The sequence below is a fragment of the Pan troglodytes genome, chromosome 6 (genome assembly GCF_028858775.2).
Source record: "Pan troglodytes isolate AG18354 chromosome 6, NHGRI_mPanTro3-v2.0_pri, whole genome shotgun sequence".
NCBI classification, from domain to species: domain Eukaryota; kingdom Metazoa; phylum Chordata; class Mammalia; order Primates; family Hominidae; genus Pan; species Pan troglodytes.
The window spans coordinates 39,951,514-39,957,506 of NC_072404.2; the positions used below are offsets into that span (position 1 = coordinate 39,951,514).

At 40.5% G+C, this 5,993-nt stretch overlaps 1 pseudogene; it reads right to left on the bottom strand.

The window, feature by feature from the left end:
- Nucleotides 1–407: 407 nt before the first annotated feature.
- LOC129144543 (histone-lysine N-methyltransferase SETMAR-like) lies at nucleotides 408–1,432 on the bottom strand (annotated as a pseudogene).
- Nucleotides 1,433–5,993: the final 4,561 nt, after the last annotated feature.

Here is a 5,993-nt window from a genome sequence, read left to right on the forward strand (position 1 = left end):
TTTCCCAATAAACATACATTTCCCTTTGATGTGACTCATGACTTCTCTGTGCCTACAAGATGTTGCAGCTTCAAAAGGCATCTCTGTGTCTGTTGCTTGAGTGTTTATTATCTCAAGGGGCCCTCAGATGATTTATAAACTAGGTTATATTTAAGAGAAAAAAAGATATTTGTAAAATCCACATTTGGAATGCTACAGGACTTCTATAGGATATTTTAAGTTTTAGGAGAAATCAGAAACCAGATAACTCCGGAAAAGAACTGAATAAGCCTGTCAATCTCACCTGTCTCCCATAATGTCACAGTAAGAAACCAGTCCAGAGATAATTCTATTAGGTTGGTGCAAAATAACTGCGATTTGCGGCCAGGAATCTCAAATCATTGTAACTAGGCTCAAACACATCCTTATTAATCAAAATAGGAATTATTACAATCAACACATTTTTGCCAACAAGAAATAAGTTTCTTTATTCCTGTGGCATAAAAATCCGTGCTTTGGGATTCGACAAACTCTTGGAAAGCATTTTCTGCATCCTGCTGGTTGTAGAAGTGTTTTCCCTACAAGAGTTGTCGAGATGCTGGAAGAAGTGGTAGTCAGTTGGTGAGAGGTCAGGTGAGTATGGCGGGTGAGGCAAAACTTTATAGCCCAATTTGTTCCACTTTTGAAGCATTGGTTGTGCCATGTGTGGTCGCGTGTTGTGCAGAATTGGGCCCTTTCTGTTGATCAATGCCAGCTGCAGGTGTTGCAGTTTTTGGTGCATCTCATTGATTTGCTGAGCATACTTCTCAGATGGACTGGTTTCACTGGGAATCAGAAAGCTGTAGTGGATCAGACCTGCAGCAGACCACCAAACAGTGACCATGACCTTTTTTTGGTGCAAGTTTGGCTTTGGAAAGTGCTTTGGAGCTTCTTCTCAGTCCAACCACTAAGCTGATCATTGCCAGTTGTCATATAAAATCCATTTTTCATTGCATGTCACAATCCAATCAAGAAATGATTTCTTGTTGTTGTGTAGAATAAGAGAAGATGACACTTTAAAACGACAATTTTTTAAATTTTTGCTCAGCTCCTGAGGCACCGACCTATTGAGCTTTTTCACCTTTCCAATTTGCTTCAAATGCTGAAAGACTGTACAACGGGTGACGTTGAGTTCTTCTGCCACTTCTCTTGTAGCTGTAAGAGGATCAACTTCGATGATTGCTCTCAGTTGGTCATTGTCAACTTCCAGTGGCCGACAACTATGCTCCTTATCTTCAAGGCTCTTTTCTCCTTTGCAAAACTTCTTGAACCACTACTGCACTGTACATTCATTAGCAGTTTCTGGGCCAAATGTGTTGCTGATGTTGTGAGTTGTCTCCACTGCTTTGCGACCCATTTTGAACTCGAATAAGAAAATTGCCTGAATTTGCTTTTTGTCTAACATCATTTCCATAGTCTAAAATAAACATAAAATAAACAGCAAGTAATGTCATTAGCCAAAAAAAAAGTGAGAAATGCTTACTAAAATGATGTATAGAAGAACTATACACTAACCATATTTATTTAAGAATGTACTCCAATATCAAATGGCAGATTTTAACAATGCAAAAGCTACAATTACTTTTGCACTCACCTAATATGTTCTTTTATCTGGATTTGTATGTATTTTCTGGGATAAAGAGTAACAGACAGACTAGTATATTAGTGACACAATTTACTAGCTACATAATCTTGGACAAATTACTTGACCTCTCTGAATCTTACTTTTCTCCTCTGTAAAATGAGTATTTGGAAACATGCTATGATATTTGAGGTTTTCTTCAGAAAGGGAAGATACACTCTTCAAAGCCAGTCCTCCTCTTTTCCTTTGCAGTGCTGGACTATTATTGTACTTTATCAAATATTTCAACTTACAGAGATGGCCGGGGCTGGGCAGAGAGCTGTGGATGTATAAAGAAGAAGTAGGCTTTGCTACAGTGAGCCAGGTCATTGTCTAAGACTTTGATGTTATAAAAACTTTTAAGAAAAACTATAATTTCAAAATTTTCCGAAGTTATTTGGGGAAAAAAATGTCTACAATCTTCAAAAACAAGCTTAGATTTCATCAGGCATATAGGCTTCATTCCCATATTATTATTTAGATAATAACTAGACAAACATCCCTGGTATGCTAAATAATTTGAAAAATCTCAGGTGACATGGATACACCAAAAAGAAAAATTAAGTGATATTAAAAAATAAATGACTGGAATTTTGCCCCATGAAGGACAGAATGTTGGGAACAGACCAATGCTTCTTCTAAAACAAGTAATAAATCAAGATGAAATGTAAGAATAATTGGCTTAAAGGCAAAGGAGATCTGCTGAAGCCATGAGGACCTGAAGGTCTGAGGCTTTAGAGAGGGCAGAACCACAGGGAGGTGAGCTGAAAATGCGCTGCTGCTTTTTTCCTGTGGCCATTTGACTGATTATGGGCAAGAACAAGAGGCTGAGAATCTACCTTGCTCAAGTAAAGAAACATCTTTAGGTGACAGAAAAATGGACAGGGCTTTGTGTGGTCTTAAAGGTTTGGAATGAAAAATTGGAGACCTGGGAACCTCAAACACCATCCAGCTTCCCTCTCAAGAAGTCTGTTAAATTCTGAAGCTCTGTGAGGCAGCAGGCTAAAAATCTAAGAAGAAAACATTTGAGCAGAATTTTCTGCAGTCTTGTGCTGAGAAAACAAAGAGTAGAGTTTAAGGCCTACTAGTGGAACACACCAGGCCTTCAGTTAATAGCCTTGAAGAGCTATATGGTAGAAACAATGGCGAATCAAAAGTAGACTGAGCTTTATAAAACTTGCAAAAATAGCTGATATTCATCTCAATGCCTGATTGGATTACAGGGATCAGCCTCTTCCTTTCTCTTCCTAGAAAAGGGAAGAATAAACTTTTTTTGGAGCTGTATGTTTAAAAGATAGAAGAAAAGTTTGATAATTTTAGCCAAGAACTGAAAATTATAAAAAATTGGAAATAAAAATATTAAAAATTAAAATATTCTGGAATTTAAGGAATTCAGTATCTGAAATTAGAAAAAGACAGAAGCAGATAGGCATGACAGGAAACAGGATTAGTGAACTAGAGTAGGTCATTAGAAAATATTCAAATTAAAGCATCAAAAGAAAAGAAAATACAGTCGTGTCAATTAATGATGGGGAAATATTGTAAGAATGTTCTGAGAACGATGGGGATCCATTCTAAGAAATGCATCATTAGGTGATTTTGTCATTTCACGAACATCATAGAATGTACGTACACAACCCTAGATGGCAGAGCCTACTACATACTTATACTACATGGAATAGCCTGTTGCTCATAGTTACTGTACTGAATACTGTAGACAACTGTAGCACAATGGTATTTGTATATCTTTACATATCTAAGCATAGAAAAGTTCCAGTAAAAATGTGGTATAAAATATTTTTTAAAAGGGTACACCTGTGTAGGGCACTTGCCATGAATGGCACTTAAAGGACTGGAAGTTTCTCTGGGTGAGTCAGTGAGTGGTGAGTTACTGTGAAGGCCTAGGACATTACTGTACACTACTGCAGAGTATAACACTGTACATTTAGGCTACATTAAATTTATTTTAAAAGTTCTCTTTTTTCACTATTAAGTTAACTTTAGTTTACCATAAATTTTTTGTTCCATAAACTTTTATATTTTTTAAAACTGCTTGACTCTTTTATAATAATGCTTAGCTTAAAACACAAACACATTGTACAGCTGTACAAAAATATTTTCTTTATTTCTATCATTATTCTATAAGCATTTTTCTATTTTTAAAATTATTTGTTATTTTTAACTTTTAGAAATTTTTTGTGAAAAATGAAGACAGAAACACACACATTGGCCTAGGCCTACACAGGGTGAGGACCCTCAATATCACTGTCTTCCACCTCCACATCTTGTCCCACTGGAAAACCTTCAGGGGCAATTACACGCATGAAGCTGTCATCTCCTGTGATAATGATGCCTTTTTCTGGACACTTCCTGAAGGACCTTCCCCAGGCTTTTCTTGAGGAGGTGTCCATGGTGGCGTGCCTGGTTTCTTTTTTCCATCATAGATTTTTTTTCCATCATAGATTTCTGTGACTGATTCAGAGAGAGGGAGACAGGAGTTGACACTGACTAGGTGTGAGGGGGTTTGCTAGGGCTCTAATTCACTGCAAGCAGGCTTGAGTGAGCAAAAGGCCTCTGGGAAATTCTCTGAAATATTTATGGCTTGATTATGTATATATTATGGGATGGCATGGTTACGGAACTTCCCTCCATGGTTGGGGTTTAAGCCTTTTTATTTGGGGATTAACACCCCTTGGAGAGCAGGGGAATTTGGAGGCCTGCTGGCTGTGCATGTAATGTGTCCCTGCACATCTGCGCCCTCAGTAAGTTCTCATATTGCCATTAGAGCATCCATGAAAAGAATCCAGTGTTTGTGAGTCAATGTCGCTTCCATCCCTCCTCCAATCTGAGCAGATTGAATGATGTCAAGTTAGGAAGGGTTATCTGAGATCAAATGTGGAGGCTTAATTATCACAGACAGAAACCACTAATGAGGAAACAACATTATCTTTCACAGATGAAGCTGTTTTGATGGAAACTAATTTATGGCAAGTGTTCTAATCTCTAGGCTTCATCACGAAGAGGCTCTGTCCTCACCGCTTTCTCCTTCCCCCTCCCCTATCACTTCTCTGCTCTCATTAACTCAGTCTCACAGGAAATCAAAGAGAGAAGACAGTGCTTTCCACACCTTTTACAGAAAAGGAAATGGAAGCAATGAGGTTGCCAGAATTGCTTCCAGGCAAGATTGCCAAAAACAATGTCTTCTTTGGGAGCCCCTCACTTTTCTTTTTGGCTCCTGTTCCCTCATACCTATAACTCTCTCTCTCTTGCTCTGTGTCTCCCCGACCCTTTCCTTCTCTCTCTCTCTCTCTCTCTCAATCTCTCTCTTTTTCTCCCCTCATTGTTGTCTGCTACCTCTTCTGCCTTGACCTAATCCTCTTCCATGTTCCTTATTTATAAATAAGGGTCTTTGGGGAGGGTCTGACCAGGGCTGGGGTGCTGGCAATGTAGGTTCAGAGCAGAGGTTTTCCTGCCCACACCTTGGGAAAGGATGAGTAGCCTTCAGAGGGTGGGCAGGGGGAGAGGTTATAAGGTTTAGGAATCAAAGCTACTTGTCAGCAAGACATCCAGGGGGACTTCCAGGTGCCACAGGGGGAGTTAGTAAACACCAGGAAGTGACACGACAGCTGGAAATATCCCTCCCACTTCTGCTTTTATGCTGCTTCATTCTCTGCTGTTTCCCTGCAGTGATTCACAGTAAACCCACCAAAGCCTGCAGCACAGGTGGGACTGGCCAAGGCCACCCTGTTGCATGCATGTCCAGCTCTGGAGGGAACCTTCAGGGATCAACTGACCAGTGGCCCCTATGAGGCAGGAAGAAGGAGGCTGGGGATGTCCGGTCTCAGGGGGCTGTGGCAAAAAAGGAAGGAGAGAACTTAGTCAGTCTAGGGACAGGCATTGTGTCTGTTCTGCCTGACCGATGCCTCCAGAACACAGGCCAGGTCTTTCCCTTTCTGTATCCTCATTGCCTTCACATATTTTGACATACATTGCAGGGACTCAACACAGAGTCCAGTGAAAGAATAAAGAAATGAAGGAAGGAAGGATGCATCTCTTCCTTAAAATGATGTATGCCAATGTTTTACCTAATCCATGTCACTCTTTAGCAGTTTGGGCCTCAGGGTGTCAGCACGGGGGCTCCATATCCCCACACTTTATGCTCACTGTGTTGGGAACTGTCAGAACCAGGGCAACCACTGCTGTGTGTGTGTTCCCAGAAGCTGTGGGCCAGGCTGAGGGCAGGAGTCCAGCACGACCAGGAGCAGAAGCCAACAGTCTGAGCCATCTGAGCACAGAAAGTGGAGAGCGTGCTGGCGAGGGCTGGTGTTCTCAGCCGAGGCTAGCTTGGACTTGC